Here is a 21,695-nt window from a genome sequence, read left to right as displayed (position 1 = left end):
CATTACCTCTGGTATTTCCGCTTTGCTAGTACTCTGTTTCATTCATTGCTTGAAGTTGTGCAAGGATATTTCACCGGTGAATTTGAGTGCAGTGTGTGTTAGCAATCTGATTATAGAGGCAGTTGCTGAACGTCCTCACCTGGAGGATAGGGTCCTGATCCTCTGCCAACAGAGCATCCATCATTTCGCTTTTCAGATTTGTAATCTTAATTAATTACTTTCATTTTATCAGTACAGTGATAACTTAGCGTAAGGATTACATATACTACAACTTTTTAATGCTTTTAGGAGTAAGTACATACAGTACGCGGTAGCCTTTGCAATAAAAAGACTTTCCCAGGTTGACAATTAATGTGGTACTTGATTGTTTAATCAATAAACAATTCAACTAGCCAACAAGGAGAAGGAATTAATGAGCTTAGGGGAGTAGGAAATTAGGGAATGATAAAAACAAGGGAGGAATGGGAAAGAGGAGTGACTTTGGTAGCAAAACATTGATTTTGAAACCCACAACAATTTTCCTTTTGAGGTACTTTGGAGGTAGGGTTTAAGATTTTTGTTTCAATCGTTATCATCCATAAACCACCATAATTTATCACAAAATTGGATGAAATACCAAGATAACGACCCTACCTGGTAAATCCATGCAAGTTATGGGTAATTTGGAGAAATTTCAAGCAAATTCGGGCTTTCAGGTGCATGCGCCGCGCCGCATACCCAATACGCTGTGCCGTCCCAGTGCACCATGCTTGTGTTAATTTACACTGTGTGGTTTATCCCAGTGCGTCGCGCCACCTGCTCTATGCGCCACGCCGGCCAAGTTTCCTCCAACTTCACCCAAATCGCACACTAACTCAACCAATTAGCTTTGAGTGGCTTCTCTTTGGTCTTGGCATGCAAATGACATTGATCTTCATGAAAATATCTTTATAAAGACATGGATTTGATTTTTGACTCTCCAAGACCCATCTTTGTAATGTTTTGGCATTGGCACTTTTTCCATTTTAATACAACTCTGTTTTTAAATTTCCTTTTTGATTTTTTGAATGAAATGATGAAATTCTTGGCAATTTTTTTTGCAGGGATAGCTATCATTGGATTTGGCAAAGGAGACCAGGGCTACGCTTGAAGAATTTCACAATTGAAGGAGCTTTGAGAATTACATATTCATTACAAAAAACAAATTTGACGATTTCTTCTTCAAAACAGAGTTTTGAAGAAGAATCATTCTCGAGCATTATTGATGATGAAAATTTTGAAATGAAAACTTATTGGAGACATCCTCATGGCCTGCTGGCATTATTTGACATTTTGAAGACCAAACCCTAGACCTAATGACTGAAATGACTCTTTGCTGACCACGAGACCAAACAAGACTGTACATGACTTTAAAATTGACTTTGATGAGCAGACATGGAACAACAGGTACATGACATGAGGGAAGTATGGAGACAAGACCCTTCTGTCAGAAGATCGATGCTCCTAATGGAATGTAGATGATCGAGTTGAAAGAGACACCTAAAATTAAATGCAACAAAAGAGGTTTTGATCTCTGACGGAGGGCTGAACAGACTGATTCTAACACTATTTAAAAACGAGTATAAATTATTCTTCAAGGCTTCCCAAACACTTCTGTAACAAGTCTTGACAATTTCTTCAATAAAGCTCCAGGGTATCTTCAATATGTCTTCAACAGTCTACTTCAAGTGGATCATCATTTTGTAATTCAAGGCTGAACAATTTAATCATGAGTTCAACAACTTCAAGTGCAGAGTGTGAGTCATAGAGTTCCTTCAGTTTTTGTAAGGCTTCGAAAGCATTTGAAAATGGTGAAATATGGCAACTCACCTCTTCATTTACTGATGCTACAACCAATGCATAAGCCTTGCTTTTCTTATTTTCCCAAATGGAAAATTCCTTGTTCGAGGTAGGCTGTTTTGGTTCTTTGTCTCCGTCTCCAACACACACTCCTTTCCACAGCTCATTAAAAATGAGAGTGCGTTTATTTTTCCTTGACCATTCTGGATAGTTCTCTTTCCTAGAGAGAACTACTCCAACAATAGATATTAGTGAATGCATTCCCAAAAAAAATATCTTCTTTTGATTTCCAAAACAAACACAACCTTTCTGGATATCTTTTGTTTAGGTGGAAAAGAATTCACTATATTAATACTTTTAATGTAGCATATATTCCTCCACTCACAAATATATTATATTATGGTTTCAACATATAAACCATATAATATATATCCGAAAAAAATACCATCCAAAATTCTCATTCTATTATCACCATTCAAAAATCTCAACGAATTTTAATACTACCACCATTTTCAAAGGAGTTGAATGCGCTTCACACCATATACATTCACCATATCTCAAACTTTTGTCTGTGGAACTGTAGCAGTGAATTTGCAACCAGTTTGAAAAATACCCCAACAGTCTTCGACGCTGTGAAAACCAAAGCTATGGGAGTGGAGCTGAGGAATAGGGATTTATATGCAGACTTTCAAAATATTCATATTGAAATATCATTGTATACAACGTTTTGATATCAGACCAGCGTATGCAGCGTTTTGATATCAAACCAGCAATACAATCATTCAATGCATATAAATAATTTGTACCAACACTATGTAGCATTTTCCAGTAGTCTCCAAATATTGATATAATGGAGGGTCGTTTGGTCTTCTACCAAACTTAGAGCATACTCAGTTCAGGACCATGCTCCAGGGAATAATAGACTCAAATGCAGTTGTAGTCTCGATGTTGGCCATAACACCACGCTTCCAGCTGCACCACCCTTCTAGCACATAGTACACAACACTTCCTAGCATCAAATGACCATTCCACATAGCAACTGGCTCCAGTCTTCACAATAGGCAAAAGAATGCCTTAATGCAACAAATTGACTCTTCAGCACTCCCACTGCATTTAGACTAGTGAATTCAATAATGCACAAAATCTTGCAGGGATAAGATAGAGAAATCACCAGCGGAGGTGTACAGGATGTAGAGAAGGTGACAGTTTTGCAAAAATAGGCAGAACATGAGGGATTTACAAAGGGAGGAAAGCTAAAATTAGAGCTGGCTCTAATACCTTTTAAGGCCAGGAGGTAACTCCTCAAATGAGATTATATTATTCATTTAGGTTGTTCATTATTATATACATGAGGGAGTGACTGTTGAGTTTCATCTCCCAATGACTCTCCATTTTCTCTATTATTTATTTACATTATTTACAGTTGTTCACCCAATCCCTATGATTAGGTGTCAACACTTTCGATGGACCCTGCTACATGAAAAATGAGAAATACATTAAAAAACGTGATTGCAATCACGTTTTTCATGTATTTCTCAGTTTTCATGTAATAGGGTCCATTGAAAGTATGCAACATAGCTACTCCTTGGATGAGGAATCAAATTATGCATCCAACACGTGTTTCTGCTTGAAATTTAAGTAAACTCATAGGGAGATATGTTGAAAATACGAGTTGAAAAAATAGTTTTTTCTTTTTTCCCTCTAAAATTTGACGATGTCATCTAATATTATTTTATAATTTCCTTAGGAGACCCATTTAGACCTCAAAAATCCCGTAATGATTGACATCAATTACTACTTTAACCAACAATATCCCCCTTTGTCATTGATGGCAATATTCTTCTTCTTTTTCAACATTATCTCCCCCTTTGACATCAATGAAAACTTCTTATGATGCTTCCCATGGTGGATTGCACATAAATGTTCTCCAAACTTGAGGACGATGATGTTGTTGAATCCTTCTGCATTTTTTAGCCATGTACTTCTGTTTCTTTACAAGGAGAGAAGGATATTTTTGTCATGGATTACTTTTGTTGGCCCCAATTTTTCTACCATAAGATTTATATTTCCATCATGTTGCAAAACAATGATTACCCTTTCCATAGAAAGTACAAAATATCACACGTTTGGAAGAACCATCAGAATTATACCTGGGAGACTTCTTAGCTGAACTATTATTTTCTGAATGTGAATTACTTCTCCCATTCACTCTCTTGTTTCCTTTTCGTACTTGAAGCCAGTCTGACTTCAATTCTAGATGCAAGTCCCAACAACGTGTCTTATTATGTCCTTGTTTCTGGTAAAAATAACATGATACCCAAGAGCTGCTACTACTATGTTCCAATGTAGCTTCACTGGAAGAATACTCTACTTTGGAGTTTTTTGAACATTCTCCCATTTCACCATAGCCCAGACCTTCGAAGCCAGATCTTTCCTTTACTTTGACCGGATGAATAATTCCTTGTCCATTTACTCCAAGGCCTCCTCCCTTTTATCCCATCTTGGTCAAGAGCTTCATACCTACACCCTTGGTATGCTTCTCGAAGGCTGCAAAAGAACTTAAACCATTATTTTCAGGTAATGAGATTGAATGTAAATGATTACCACTTACCTCATTTTTTGACTGAGGAACAAACATGCTCATATAATCTTTTCTGATTCTTGAGGTATCCTCCTTGGCTTCTGATAGTTCTTCTTTCAGGTCACTGGATTTTTTGATGTAAGATTCAAAATATCACCCTCTTCGTGCAGACAAAATGTCACCTTCTATCTAGAAGGGACTTGTCATGCGGAAAGAGTCGACAGTGCGGACACAACCGACCTCCCTAGAAGCAAAAGCTTTCTAGTGACAAACAAGACAAATAAACACTACCTTTCTCTAAACATGCATTGCGAATACAAGTAATCAGGGGATCTTTAACATACCTTTAGTCCAACGCTTTGTAGTAGTCCAGCCTCGCCGATCCGGATGAGCTCCTCCTTCTCTTCGAAACCTGCATTCACTAACAAGCCAAAAGATTAAATAGCACCTGATAAACTCATAAAACAATACATATCCATCATACAGACCAAGGAGTATATGAAACAAACCATGAATAACAATCTGTTGAGAAAAATAAGTTCATTTGCATTAAGAGGTAACAAAAGGAACCATTACAACCTGAGCCTTGGTGTTGTGCAAGTCCCTCTTAGGGTCCAGCAAGAGTTTTCCTTTACTTTGACCAGCTCACCCACTCTCAAATAAGGCTAGGAAAGGATGGGAATCTCTCCTCTCAAGCTTTACAAGGGAGTCCTAATTCCAGCAGCATCTACCCTTAGGAATGTTCAGCTTTCAACCTCCCCTCCCTCTGGCCCAATGCCTGTATTTATAGTGCTCTAGAGGAAGTTAATCAGGTCCACCATCAATGGGATAAGCCCCTCTTTGGATGGGATAGCTCCCCTCTTGATGGGATAAGTTCCTCTTTCATAGGGATACATGAACCATCTGGAGGCGCTCAATACACGTCAAACAAACTTCTAGAATGCTCTAGAATCGACCACAAGTAACTTTTTTGAAGTAAAACTCGCGCCTTTTGACCTTTACAGGGGTACGCACCCACCCCTTTACAGACAGAGCGTACAAGTACGCAGGGAATGTGAACTCGAGGTGCGTACACGCAGGTAAGGCTAAGAGAAACTGCGTACCCAGAGATATATAGATTTTTAAAGACTTTCTCTCTTTCTTGGAGTTTGACATGAAGAGCAAAGGTATGAGACTTGCCAAGGAGGATAATATGACAGTTGATAGAGCCATACTAACTGTAAATAGTCATGGTGACAAATTTTAGTGTAACAGATTGCCCCCTAAAGTGCGAAGCCTGTAGTAGATAAGGGTTTCATATCATCTAGGAAGGGTGAAGTACTTTATCATTTCAAGGATTATCTTGTGGAGAGCCCAGTCGGAACCTGCAAGTATTCAACACAAAATACATATATAAGCTCATATCATCGCTGAGGTAGGCATTCCCATACTCAGATTGAAAACTTTAACTAATTAACTAGCGGAGTCGCCATTTTGTCATGCGGAAAGAGTCGACAGTGCGGACACAACCGACCTCCCTAGAAGCAAAAGCTTTCTAGTGACAAACAAGACAAATAAACACTACCTTTCTCTAAACATGCATTGCGAATACAAGTAATCAGGGGATCTTTAACATACCTTTAGTCCAACGCTTTGTAGTAGTCCAGCCTCGCCGATCCGGATGAGCTCCTCCTTCTCTTCGAAACCTGCATTCACTAACAAGCCAAAAGATTAAATAGCACCTGATAAACTCATAAAACAATACATATCCATCATACAGACCAAGGAGTATATGAAACAAACCATGAATAACAATCTGTTGAGAAAAATAAGTTCATTTGCATTAAGAGGTAACAAAAGGAACCATTACAACCTGAGCCTTGGTGTTGTGCAAGTCCCTCTTAGGGTCCAGCAAGAGTTTTCCTTTACTTTGACCAGCTCACCCACTCTCAAATAAGGCTAGGAAAGGATGGGAATCTCTCCTCTCAAGCTTTACAAGGGAGTCCTAATTCCAGCAGCATCTACCCTTAGGAATGTTCAGCTTTCAACCTCCCCTCCCTCTGGCCCAATGCCTGTATTTATAGTGCTCTAGAGGAAGTTAATCAGGTCCACCATCAATGGGATAAGCCCCTCTTTGGATGGGATAGCTCCCCTCTTGATGGGATAAGTTCCTCTTTCATAGGGATACATGAACCATCTGGAGGCGCTCAATACACGTCAAACAAACTTCTAGAATGCTCTAGAATCGACCACAAGTAACTTTTTTGAAGTAAAACTCGCGCCTTTTGACCTTTACAGGGGTACGCACCCACCCCTTTACAGACAGAGCGTACAAGTACGCAGGGAATGTGAACTCGAGGTGCGTACACGCAGGTAAGGCTAAGAGAAACTGCGTACCCAGAGATATATAGATTTTTAAAGACTTTCTCTCTTTCTTGGAGTTTGACATGAAGAGCAAAGGTATGAGACTTGCCAAGGAGGATAATATGACAGTTGATAGAGCCATACTAACTGTAAATAGTCACGGTGACAAATTTTAGTGTAACAGATTGCCCCCTAAAGTGCGAAGCCTGTAGTAGATAAGGGTTTCATATCATCTAGGAAGGGTGAAGTACTTTATCATTTCAAGGATTATCTTGTGGAGAGCCCAGTCGGAACCTGCAAGTATTCAACACAAAATACATATATAAGCTCATATCATCGCTGAGGTAGGCATTCCCATACTCAGATTGAAAACTTTAACTAATTAACTAGCGGAGTCGCCATTTTGTCATGCGGAAAGAGTCGACAGTGCGGACACAACCGACCTCCCTAGAAGCAAAAGCTTTCTAGTGACAAACAAGACAAATAAACACTACCTTTCTCTAAACATGCATTGCGAATACAAGTAATCAGGGGATCTTTAACATACCTTTAGTCCAACGCTTTGTAGTAGTCCAGCCTCGCCGATCCGGATGAGCTCCTCCTTCTCTTCGAAACCTGCATTCACTAACAAGCCAAAAGATTAAATAGCACCTGATAAACTCATAAAACAATACATATCCATCATACAGACCAAGGAGTATATGAAACAAACCATGAATAACAATCTGTTGAGAAAAATAAGTTCATTTGCATTAAGAGGTAACAAAAGGAACCATTACAACCTGAGCCTTGGTGTTGTGCAAGTCCCTCCTAGGGTCCAGCAAGAGTTTTCCTTTACTTTGACCAGCTCACCCACTCTCAAATAAGGCTAGGAAAGGATGGGAATCTCTCCTCTCAAGCTTTACAAGGGAGTCCTAATTCCAGCAGCATCTACCCTTAGGAATGTTCAGCTTTCAACCTCCCCTCCCTCTGGCCCAATGCCTGTATTTATAGTGCTCTAGAGGAAGTTAATCAGGTCCACCATCAATGGGATAAGCCCCTCTTTGGATGGGATAGCTCCCCTCTTGATGGGATAAGTTCCTCATTCATAGGGATACATGAACCATCTGGAGGCGCTCAATACACGTCAAACAAACTTCTAGAATGTTCTAGAATCGACCACAAGTAACTTTTTTGAAGTAAAACTCGCGCCTTTTGACCTTTACAGGGGTACGCACCCACCCCTTTACAGACAGAGCGTACAAGTACGCAGGGAATGTGAACTCGAGGTGCGTACACGCAGGTAAGGCTAAGAGAAACTGTGTACCCAGAGATATATAGATTTTTAAAGACTTTCTCTCTTTCTTGGAGTTTGACATGAAGAGCAGAGGTATGAGACTTGCCAAGGAGGATAGTATGACAGTTGATAGAGCCATACTAACTGTAAATAGTCATGGTGACAAATTTTAGTGTAACAGGACTTCCTATACTTGACTCTTGTTGATGCTTATCCAACAACTCCTCCTTAGCTTGTAGCTCAAGTTGTAATTCTTGTATAATGTTTGTGAAAAATTCTCTATGATTCTTCAATTCTTGTTTCTCCTCTTCTGAGCTTTGAAGCAATCTACTTAACTCTGCATTCTTTGCTTGAATAATTTGATATATCTCTTCAAGCTCATGAAGCCATGCTTGTTTTGAAGCTTTCCCCATATCTCATCACAATCCCTACAAAATATGAACCAAACTCTGATACCAAGTGATATGAAAACTTGAGAGCACTTAAAAACATGTAATAATACACTTTCACTTGAATGTAAGGGCTTATCAAATTGTATAAAATTAAGTTACAAATTTATCCACAAACATGCAAATTTCATCATAATCTTGTAACTTAAACCCGCATATAAAACAACATAGTCAAGCATGAACAAAGAACATCATCAAAACCAAAATGATAATGGAGTTCACCCCATTCACTGGGATACATCTCCAAATTCACCTCCAAAGGTTGAATCACTTTTATTGTCTTTCTTCAAAGAGGAATTTGTACAATGCTCTATTAAAAAGGGTGGCCAAACCTAGAGTTGTCTTCTACTATCAAAAGACTTCAAGACTTGTATATATATAAATTTCTCAAAAAAACCTCTTGAGCTCCCCAAGCCCACAAAATATTTCTCAACATGAAGCTCTCAAAACTTCTCTAAAAAATCTCTCTCCAAAACCAGCTCTCTTTCAAAGAGTATATAAGAGAATTTATAACCCTTTTAGATCCAAAAACAAAGGAGAGAATATCCCCACATTCCAAGGAGAGAATAACTCTCTTGTTCCCTAAACAAAAGAGCTCATGAGAGCCCCAAGGGTTAGCTCAATTGGTCAAAATCAGTGCCTTGCCGTTCGGGAGGTCACAGGGTCCATTCTGCCCGAAGCCCTTGGGGTTAGGCCTTGCTAGTGGGCCGTGGGGCTAGATTCCCTTCAGGGTCGATCAACCCAGATTTCTCCATGGACGTAGCGGCCACCCGTTGACCAAGGTGTCTATGAACCACAGCTTAACAAAAAAAGAAGAGCTCATGAGATTCCTAAGAAGGAAGTCTCTCAACTTCCAAAAAACTCTTCCCTTATCCACATTTTTAAGGGAAAGAATCCCATGAAAATCTCAACTTCTCTTGAGATTAGGAAAATGGTTTGTGAGGTAGATTTTCACATTTAATCGTTTTTTTTTTACAATTTAAATGAAGAACACATGAGCACATTGAACCATTTATGCTCATGAAATTTCAAATAAATCCACCTTTACCATTCTTCCCTTGAACTCTTTGGCATGGTCAACTTGATAGCCTTTGTGAAGATCCTCCTACATCAATTATATAAAAAAAAACAAAATTGCTTATGTTCAAACAAAAAGTCTTCATACTTTAATTGTCTATTATGACTTGTATAAAGTTTTGGTGGGTAGTAACCACTACTAAGTTTTCATATTTACACTTTTACTCCAAGATGTTACATTGTTGAAGAAAGCATAAATAATGGTAAGTATATTTATTTACATCTTGTTCCTATTCATTTTTAAGTATATTTATTTCAATCTTGTTCCTATTCATTTTTTCTGCTTAAATTATGGTGGGTAGTAACAATGACTAAGTTTGCACATTTACACTTTTACTCCAAGATGTTAAATGCTTGAAGAAAGCATAAATAATTGTAAGTATATTTATTTCCATCTTTTTCCTATTCATTTTTTATGCAAATATTTGCTTAAATTATGGTGGGTAGATGGTAAATAGGTTATTTGTATTAGTTGTTTTCAAGGATTTTAATTTTAGGTTGTTTTCCTATGAAGCGTAATAATTAAAAACCATTGCACAAATATTTAAAAATCATGGCATACATATTGCAACTACATAAATTATGGAATTATCCACATGGCACAAAATTGTAACAAGACCTTCAAAGTTATGGTCCAATCAAATGTTTGAAAATTAATTTTTTCAATAATGTTGAAAATAAATATTTGTTTTTAAAAGTTAAGCATTATAACTTGCATAGTGGTCAAAGCCCAAATTGATTGCTAGAGTATTGCCTTGGCATGGAGTAATAAGTACATATTCTAATTAATAGACAAAATGACATTTTTTGTGGACATTTTTTTTTTTGTTAATTTTGATTGGTAGAGACTCATAAGTTTAAGGCTCATAATTTTAATTTTCAAACTCACAAGTTTAATTTTCTAAATTCAAGTGCAGTAAGGTTTTTTAGAGTATTGAATCTATTTATGCTTTAAAAACACATTTAAATAACAAAAAATTCTAATCTAGCCTGAAATTGAAAAAAAAAAACATTTTATCTATCAATTTAATTTTTATTTTATTTTCTTCTTTCTAACCATTGGTGGTATGTTACGTGATTTTGATGTGGCATGTTGTCTGTTCTCGTCATTTGGGTTGCGAGAATTGTATTTTGCTGCGTCGTAATCTTCATTTATATGCATTGTAACCGTGTTTAATGCCCTTTTCTGCTTCAGTCGAGTCCCATCCCTTCACTCGTTTCGTTACTAACATTGCCAGAGATACGAGAGATCATATAATTTCATGTGATGATTCATGGATCGTGAGTTGATCAAAGAATTTCATTTGACGATTCATGGATTGTGAGTTGTCATGTAAGAAGGGAGAGTAGGAATGGATGATCAAAATGATTGACATAACCTGAATGTGGGCGATTGCACTTAGGGTTTGAATGAGTACATCTCTTAATGCACTGTCAAACATAGTTACCATTCTGCCGAATCAATCTAAAAATTTCGAAAATTCGCCAGTTCGGTTCGATTCGATGATTAATACATTAAATTGGATTCGATAGGGTTGCAATTTTTTAACATGTCGCACTCCATTTGCCCAAAGCCAGTTCGGTTCGATTCGATGATTAATACATTAAATTGGATTCGATAGGGTTGCAATTTTTTAACATGTCGCACTCCATTTGCCCAAACAAGTTAGAGAGACCCTTTTACAGTCCATTCAAGCAAATCCAGTTTTAGTGGAACAGGTTGACAATTTCAAATGGCGACATAATTGATTTAACTGTAGGAGAGGGTGGGGATAATTTTACTAGTATTAACGATGACGAAGACAACTAGATTGCAGAGCCAAAATATTTTGCAACATGTTTCCAGTCACATCGTAATCGTTCATGGTGCACAATTCAGTGTATTCGATCCAAGAGTATATTTGGAAATATCCTTGCTTGGGCATTTAGATTTTTCAAATTTTAAAGTTTATTGAGTTTTCATGAGACCTTCAAATGCATAGTTAATTTATATGTGCCTATTAAATGTATTTTTTTTTTAATCACAATGAGAGATTAAGACTAAAGCTATTTATCAAGGGATATGAATATTTTTTATTATTTTATAAATATATATGAACATATTTCTATCTTTATCTTTTACTTTTTGTTAATTTGAGAGAATCTCATTGGCTAATCTAAGAGAATCAATGGAGTGGAAAAATAGGTCGGTTTGATTTGAGATAGAAATAGGTCGGTTTGATTTGAGATAGGTAAAAAGATACAACTTTATGTCACTCCTTTGGTTTAGATAGATTTATATAATATTAGATATAGAAATAACAATTCTGTATAATTGACATTACCAATTGTTTCAAGTTGCACATTAAAGAGAGAAAACAATCTATCTAGGAGCAATAAGCTTAAAAGAAAGCAAAATTTCTAATATTAAAAAAAATAAAAAAATATCCAGTAGCTATAGAGTGTATACTCTTGAATTTTCTCCGTATTGAATTTTAGAAGTCAATTTTTTCTGTATTGAATCGAATTCGAACTCAAACTTGGTAACTATGTTGTCAAATACATGTTCTTCTTTTTATAATCAACTTTAGAGGATTGAATAGAGCTGCAGTCAAGTGAACATAGAACACAGATGCTTAGAAAAGAGCAAAGATGGATCACAGATGAAAAAAGTGGAGGTGACATGGAAAAGGTTGTACAAAGGCTTTGTTTCCAAAGTCGAAGTGTTCTTTTTTCAGTTGTATACCATGGTGACAATTCCTATTTCTCACCAGAATGGACCATTTTTTTTTTTTTAAATCTCACCTTATGAGTGTTTCAATCGTGTTTTTTATGCTGGAAATAATTCAGTATCATAAAAAATGCCTAGAACACCCAAAATCCTGAAACCTGATCACTGTAGCTAGGATTTCAAAACAAAAATGGTAATTTTTGTCAAAATGATACCAAAATTTACCTTCTTTTTCCACCAAAAGTGTCATTGGATCATGAGTGGAAGATATATATATATATATATATATATATATATATATTAAATGGGGCAATTTTTTTTTTAACTAGATTAAGTTGTTAAATATAGTAATTGATTTAGTCTCCATAAAAATTGTAGGGACATTTGAATTTAAATGGCGTCACCTCAATAACTTTTTTTAAATTTTAATTAAAATTTTGGATAAAATCTGTTAGAAGTTGCCAACTATTTCCCTATATTTTAATAGCTAAGATTGGTTCCTTTGGCTTAGTTTGTTTTTCCTAATCTAAGTTTTTGGAAAAAACATATAAAAAGAACTTTTTTGTTTTATGTAAAAAAATTCTTATGTAACTGCTTTAAAAGTTGTGGATGGATTAGAAAAAAATTGACAGGTTTCTATTTATCCATGTGTTATCCCCTACAATTTCCTAGGTTGAGGAGGAGATCGAAAGAGGTAACCTCGAACCACTTTCAATTCAGTAGCTAGCCCTAATGAACCAGAGACAGACCTCTCTAAGGATTTGTCAATGAATAACTAAAAAGAAATGGATTTTAGGCTAGATATACAAGTCTTGTTTGAGTATTTGTGAATTTAGGGTTTTGGTTTGCTGGACTAGGGATTAGAGAAGGTAATTAGGTCAAGGCTTCAAGTATGCAATGACAAGTATAAAGAGGAGCTAGATATTAGTGTGTTATGGTGAACTTAAAGTGTTGTCAATGTAGTATAAGTCTAAGAATTTAAGAGAACATAATGAGTATGTAAAAGCATGAATTCATTAGTCTTAGAAGAGAAGAAACACAAACATGATTTCCAGATAAATAGAGATTAGATCTAAGATTTATGTCTATATAATTGCAAGGAAATTCATAGGAATAAAATAAAGCATGAAAAGAGAGATGATTTATCCACTAGAAACTGATAGGAAAATAAAACAACACCATAGACTCATTGAACAAGAATTCCTGAAATATAGCTGCAACTGCTCCTGTATTAGTTGTAAGAGAACGTAAGGTACAAGCTTCTCCATAAAAGTCCAATACCTCTCTCTGAATGAGAAATGATACATATAGACTCAATTAAACAACTTCCCCATCTTCAGGAGTCAAATTCCTAGGTGGAGGAATTGTTTCCAAGATTCTCTCAACCAATAGGTAAGAGTGAGAAGGTCAAACACAAACTCTTCTATTAGACTTTGTTTTGAATTTTGCTTCCTCAATGATGCCTAATTAACCATAAAACAACCTATCATGTATATTTATTCATGATTACATCATCTAACCTCGAACAAATTCAATTATATCATTAGTTTTGACTTTGACGAAGTCAAAATGAAAAGACTAGGAAATTACATAGTGAAATTTTAAATAAAAACTCAGAAATTTGCAGAAGCGCAACACAAACTTTGAGCCCACTTTAAGGTGCCTTCCTGAAGTCCAAATTGAGATCTGAAATAACGGTCAACTAGTCTTGCTTGTCTAGTTTCCATAACACCTTGAATTTTTTAAAATTCTCCATGTGAAGGCCTTCAAAAACTCATTCTCCCAAGGTGTCTCTAGAAGAAAACACGTGTCAAAAAGAGTGGTAGAATGATGATTTTTTACGCCTTTTTCTCCTTTTTCTCAAAATTTGAGCCCTCTCTGAGAAATTTGATGAAATGTGTTTTGAGAGGAGGTCATTAGATTTCCAAAAATGTAAGCCACTTATCATTTAGAGCCCTAAGGAAAAAGTGCAGCGCGCTTTTGTGACTAGCTCAATTTCTGAATTTGGCACCAGAATAGTCAAAAAACAAAAAATCCACAGAAAACCTTCAAAATTGGTCATGAGGTGCAAAATGAGGTATTTCAAGTCCTCATGGATGCTTCAGCAAGAATCTCCAAGTTATCCCTCTCATTTTTTTCCTTTAGGGTTTCCTTTAGCTTATTTTTCAACTGCTTGAGCTTGATATTGGATATCATGTTTCTAGTCTGATAATGATGGGCCATGTGTTTCAATAGTTGATTATCCATGTTGGCTTTTTCAAGAATGTTTTCTAAGTGTAAATTGACCTTACTTAAACAATACTCTCTATCCTCATTTATCTCCAAGGCAATTTTGTCCTCCATGTCTAGGTCTTCATTTAGCAGATTATGTCCTTTCTCCTCCTTCAATTCCTTTTTGAGTCCCTTGGTCCTTGGCCTATTTTTTCTAACTTGTTTTTCAGTTTCCTCATGTTCACTAGGCTCCAACACTGCTTTTCCTTTGCCTCCTTGCTGCAACAACTTAGATTGCTCTTTCTCCATGATGAGTTGTCTAGCCTTAAGCTAACTGTTTTCTTGTTCAAGGAAGGAGATAACAAACCTTGCTCTTGCCATATTTTCCATGAGTTCTCTGATCTGAGAATCTTTCTCTTTGATAATATGTTGCATGTTTGAAGGTTCATTTGCTGCTTCCAAGTCCACCAATTCAAAATCATGCTCAATTAGGTCTTCATCCTGTACATGTGATCCCTATTTTGTTGATGTAGAAGGCTTGGCCCTTTTCTCAACCTGAGAAGTAAACACAAGCCTTTTTCCTCTTTGATACATTCTAGTCACATCAGATTTGGGTGCCTTGGGAACCTCCACTGACTTGCTTGATGATATTACCTCCACCCGCTGTGTTGATATGTCTTGATGATGAGCTGAAAAAGGTAGTTTCATGCCATTGCAAAGATGTTTCTATGAATGAATCCCATGTCATGTTCTTTTTTGATAGCTGATGGAGAACTACAATCTTTATCAAGTTGTGATGAAAAAGAGTAGGGTAGTGTTCTTTGTCTTTCACTTGTACCTTCTTAGACATTTTAGCAAGGTTTATATATAGATAATTACACATGTTGAGAGGCTTTTGGGCTATGAAGTGCATTAGAAGCCTGATGTGATATGCATACAATCTAGAAAACCTTCCCTTAGAGGTGAAAAAATTCATTACAATCTTCATCAATGGCACATACTTCTCCAACAGGTACCTAAATGGGATAATGTGTGTATGGATCTCTTTGTAGGGTGATTTCAAGAATACTTATAATATTCAAGGTCCAAACTCATACCTTTAAACGAGTACTCTCCATGATCAGGTATCCCTGTGGCAAGAGAAATGGAGGCCACTTAAAATGTAAACTCAACCCTTGCTATGATGGCCCTTTCCCTTTTCATATGGGTGGCAATCCAATCAGTTAGCTGTTAATGGAAATCCACTTCACATACCCTTTTACAAAACCCTAGATAATTGACATCTTCAAAACACTGCTTGATGAATGGTGATGAGTTGATTTCATTGTAGTTGGTAGGCTCATATATGAGGATTTTGCCTCCTTTATGGTGTTTTCTCCTTTCTGATGGTGAAGAATCTCCCTCCATTATGATAGAAACCCTAGATAACAGGAAAATGGAAAACCAATGAGGAATGAGTGAAATGATGAAATGAGGGGATTGGGGAAAGGAAATGATGGTAGGGGAATTTTGGGAGATGAATAGGGGTTGCAAGAAACTTATGAAGTTTAAATGGAGTGAAATGAGGGCATGAAATGATTAGGAGAAATTGAGAAACACTGTTGCTAGGGAATCTTCCCAAAATGCTAGGTAAGTGCTAGGGTTTATTTAAAAGTGAGGTAAACTAAGAGTTGATAAGTTATTTAGTGAATCAAAGGGTGTTTTAAACATGTATAGAGGTATGCGGTGAAAAATTTACATGTTTATCAATATCAAGACTAACCAAATCCATCAGTTACACTAGTGTTTGCAGCATGAAAATTTCACTTAAACCCTAGATGGAGAAAAATTGCATTAGCATTTATCTTTCCAAAGGAAAAAGGTGAGAAAAAAGATGATACTTACTTGTGAACAAGCTTAGAATAGAAAGAAGTAAGAATGCAAGCTCAAAATCGAAATTTGGGTGAGTTTGGATGAATTTCGGGCTACTTTGGCACAAGCACATCGTAGTTCATGGAAGCGTAACATAGTGTCCAGAAGCGCATCGCAGTCTCTAGAAGCGCAACGTCACCTTCAGAAGCACAGCGCAGTCTCCAGTAGCGCAATGCCAAGAGATCTTGTCCAATTTTGCCTAAGAAACCCTGTTTTTCACCAATGGAGAGGAGAGATCGATGAAAAAATGAGGTTAGGAGGTAAATAAAATAAGTTTGGGACTTTTTGGGCTTTTATGGGCTAAATATGATTATCTTTTGAATAAAAACGGGCCCCACATACCTTTCCAAAACATGATTTTCACCTTCTAAACTGGGCCACTTTGGAGAGTTGAAACCTGAGCTTCTTTTTATCTTTTTGAACAATAGAATTCTTCTTTTCGAACCTTGAGATTTCAACAGTGAAGAACTTATGAAAATTCATAAAAAATTATGCAAAGAGATGCTTATCATAACTCATCTAATGCTGGATTTATGCATGGAATGAGGATGGACCTTGAAACCCTAATAACCTAATGAAGATATCAAACTGAGTGAGAAATGGTAATGATTGTTGGCATTATGATTCTGATATGGCTCTATGTTACAGATGTTGTACTTGATGGAAACACCCTCAAGTGGCAATGCTCTGATCAGGCTCTCAAAATGTTGAAAATTAAGAAGTACGCAGGAGAACAGTTCAGAAGATGCGTACACGCAGGTACACCGTGAAGGGACCGCGCCCAGACACGCAGGTCACCCGTTTAGAAGGTGCGTACCCCCAGTTTCACTTACTTCAAGGCAGAGAAGCGCATTCACATGGGGTTTCCTATGTTTGGCCCGTGGTATTTAGCCCGCCGCTCTTGATTCTATGGTTTTGGCCCGTGGTATTGTTATTATTATTGAGCCCCATGTTTTTGGGCCCCTTGTATTGGTTATCTATGGTATTGATCCATGATTTTAGGAGGAGCTTGCCTATATAAAGCAAAGGAGATCACTTGGCTAAGTATCTTTTGCAATTGAATATCTTAAGATCTGAAATATTGGGTTATTGTCTTAAAAGCTTGATCTATATGTAAGTGAAGTTGAAAGCGAATTTGTGAAGGGTGATCTCTCGAAGCGCATGATCAGATATGGGCATCTGACTAACTGTGCCACACTGGTGGACTGCCAATTCGGCCCTAATCAGAAGTACGCAGGTGATTAACGGTATAGGTGCGTGGGCACGCAGAGCATAAACAGGAGAGCTGCATGGGTACGCAGAGCAGAAGAAGGGGTACTGCGTGGGTACGTAGAGCAGAAGAAGGAGAACTGCGTGGGTACGCAGCGCGACAAAGGTTCAGGTGCGTACGCACAACAAAAGTACGCGGCGCGATAGTATCTTTGAGTGCGTGGCTTTGGTAACAGTACGCGGCGCGATAGTGTCTCTGGGTGCGTACCTACAGTAACAGTACGCAGCGCGATTGAAGAAGCAGTGCGTGGGTACGCGGTGCAGCAGAAGGCTCTCTGCGGGTATACGCAGGGAAGCAGAAGGTGAAGTGCGTAGCGACGCAGGCCACAGAAAGAAAAACTGCGTATCTGTCTTAAGATCTTCTGTTGATTGAATTTTTCTGTTGATAAGGTGTTCTGGGTTAGTTCTGTTATTGTTGATCTAGTTACTGCAGTTGACTGTGTAATTTACATGTACTTGATGATCATCTGGTGCTTATGGATCCAGTTTGAAAATTTATGAAAAGTGGTCCTTGTAAGAAAAGAAGTAGGGGGTTGTAGCTCCCTTCCAGGAAAGACTGGAAAACGAGAGAGAGTTGTAGCTCTTTGCAGGTTGCAGCCTTTGTACTGGTAAAGGACTGCACCAGTACAAAATCATTGTAAAAGGAGTTTCTAATTTGAAAGAAGATAGAGACATATTGCAGCAGGTGGTTTTCACCCACATTGGGTTTCCACCTTACATCTGGTGTTCTTTGGTGTGACTATCTGTTTTTCTTGTTCATGCTCATTATTTTATGGTACTGATATGCAAAAATAATTCAAAGTATAAATAAGGAAGATTTGTTAAAAGAACTTGATAATACTGATTCACCCCCCCTCTCAGTATTATTTCCAACAATTGGTATCAGAGCAGGTCCTTCGGAGAAGCTTGATCGCTTGAAGGAAGATCATTCATAATGAGCAACTACGAGAGGGAAGCATCAATCAGGCCACCAATTTTTGATGGGACAAACTTCAATTATTGGAAGGTAAGAGTTACTGCCTATCTTCAATCTCTTGGTACAGAAGTTTGGGATATCATAGATACAGGCTACACTTTTCCTTCAGCTACTCCTACAGATGCGGCCGAAAAGAAGAAATATGAAACAAACGCTAAAGCAGTCAATACTTTGCTGGGATGCTTATCTCAAACAGAATTCGTAAAGGTTATGCAATATAAATCCGGAAAAGAAATATGGGACAAGATTGTCTTGAGCTATGAAGGAGATGAACAGGTAAAGCGTGCTAAACTTCAAACTCTCAGGATTCAGTATGAGAATCTCAGGATGTATAATGATGAAAGTGTGGCTAACTATTTTCTTCGGGTAGATGAGATTGTTAATTGCATGAAAAATTTGGGTGAAGAAATAAAAGAGGCTATTGTGGTTGAAAAAGTTCTAAGATCATTGTCCCCCAAGTTTGAATCTAAAGTGTCTGCAATAGAAGAAAAGGAAAATCTACGAATTCTTACTATGTCTCAGCTTCATGGAATTCTAACTGCTTATGAAATGAGAAAGGGAGGTCCTTCAGACAGAAGAGAAGCTGCTTTCAAGGCTTCAGGAAAAGGAGATTATTATGAAGCAAGTCACGTGCCAGAAGAAGAAGAAGAAGAATCAAATTTTGTCAGAAATCTTCAAAGGGGTTCTAGAAGGTTCAGAGGTAAGTTACCTTTTAAATGCTTTGCTTGTGGAAGAGTAGGTCATTATGCTGCAAAATGTCCTTATAAGGATAAAGGAAAGGAACCTGCTAGATGGAACAAGAAACAGAGTGCAAATAAGAAAAGCTACTACACTCATGAAGATAGTGATGGTCTATCAAATAGTGATGAAGATGAACGAGGTAATGACTATAAATTGTTAATGTCATTTGAAGATGATGATTATATGGATGCTATAGATGTGGATAGCCTTTATGAAGAAATTACTAGACTCAAGAGATGTATAGAAGAAAAGAATATGATCATTGATACTCTACAATTTCAAATTGATGAAAAGGAAAAACATCTTGAAAAATTAGAAGGTGAAATTGTTGGTCTTAGAAAAGAGATTGAGAAAACAAAAGCTATTAATCTTAAGTTTGTCAAAGGATCTGAAACTTTGGATGAGATTATCAATGTACAACATTCTCCACTAAACAAGACAGGTCTGGGCTATAATGGAGAAACTTCTCAAGCATCCACCTCAAAAAGTTATCTTGATGCAGCAAGAAGAAATGAGCAAAAGCACAATGGAGACCATCAGGTAAAGCAGGGACGAATTGCAAACAGAGACTATCAGGGGCAATCCATCTTAAGGGTGAACAAAAGCTACAACCAGCCACATGTAAAATCTTCTCAATTTGGTTCAAGAATGGATGACAATAGAAATTACAATCATTTGGCCGGTAGATTTGATAACCGCAGAAGTTTCTTCAATGGACAATGCTTTTCTTGCCATAACTTTGGTCACAAAGCAGCTCAATGTGTTGCATATAAAACGATCATAACTAGAGAAGCTCAAAAACAAAGAAGTATGACCGGGATTACAAAAAGGACCTATAACAACTTTTCGGTTCTTGAAAATGAAGTTGAATGTTCTATTTGCAATAACTTTGGTCATGAAGATTCTGAATGCAGGAGCAGGTTTCAGCAGACAAAGGAACAACCCTCAAGCACCAAAACATGGAGAATAAAGGAACCACAACCAGAAAGATGTGGGATAGCATTTTATGCAGAGGGACAGGAAAATCTATGGTACATTGACAGTGGATGTTCGAAGCATATGACAGGTGATAAAGAAAAACTTGAATCATATTCTGCTCTAGAAAAAGGAAAGAAAGTTTCTTTTGGAAATGATACTCCTGCAACTATAAAAGGAAAAGGCACTGCTCAGTTAAAAGAAAAGGTCAAAGCTGGAAATGTTTTGTATGTTGATGGATTGAAACGTAATCTTCTAAGTGTTAGCCAGATGTGTGATCAAAGAACCGAGGTGATATTCAGATCAAATGGATGTCTTGTTCGTGATCTTGATACAGGTAAAACAGTTATCAAAGGTAAAAGAAATCCAAATAATCTATACATATTTGAAGAAGGACAACAACAATGCTATCTGAGCAAGGATGATGAACACTGGTTATGGCATCGGAGGTTGGGGCATCTAAGCTTTTCACAAATAAGGAAAGCATGCAGATATCAGGCAGTTCGCGATCTTCCAGATATCAAAATTCCAGACAACACCATATGCAAATCATGTCAGTTTGGAAAGAAAACCAGAACTAACTTTCCAGAGAAGGAAGGATCAGCTAGCATGCCTCTTGAGCTAGTTCATACAGATACATGTGGTCCATTCAGGAAAAGGACACCTCGAGGAGAAGAATACTTGATATTATTCATTGACGACTTCTCCAGGTTTGTTTGGTTAGGACTTATGAAGCACAAAGATGAAGCATTCGAAAAATTCAAATCCTTCAAAGCCTTGGTTGAAAATGAATCAGGACACAAAATTAAGTGCCTCAGATCCGACAGAGGTGGGGAGTTTACCTCAAATGAATTTTTCGATTTCTGTGAAGAACATGGGATAAGAAGAGAATTCTCTACAGCTAGAACTCCTCAGCAAAATGGAGTTGTGGAAAGAATGAACAGAACAGTCCAACAAATGGCTCGTGCTATGCTTGATGAATCGGGAACTCCCACAACTTTCTGGGGTGAAGCTGCACATGCTGCGGTTGTTATTCTCAACAAAACAAATGTCCGGGTGAACAACACTCAAATCCCTCATGAGCTCTGGTGTGGTGAGACTCCTTCGGTAAAGCACTTCAAAATCTTTGGGAGCAAATGTTATATTAAGAATACTGATGAGCAACTTGGCAAACTTGAACCTAGAGCAGATGAAGGCATTCTTCTTGGTTATTCTCCACATAGCAAAGCATACAAATGCTACAATAAAAGACTTGGCAGAATTGTTGACAACATTGATGTAGTGGTTGATGAGAAGGGATACATTCCTAGGCAAGTACATCATGAAGACATCGAAGAAGATGAAGGCTACCCTCAAAG

This window comes from Pinus tabuliformis, chromosome 3_1 (assembly GCF_031772625.1).
Source record: "Pinus tabuliformis cultivar Carrire ecotype Pingquan chromosome 3_1, CPIR1, whole genome shotgun sequence".
Taxonomy (NCBI): Eukaryota; Viridiplantae; Streptophyta; class Pinopsida; order Pinales; family Pinaceae; genus Pinus; species Pinus tabuliformis.
The sequence above is the reverse complement of the archived record's forward strand: the minus strand, read 5'-3'. Positions refer to the sequence as shown.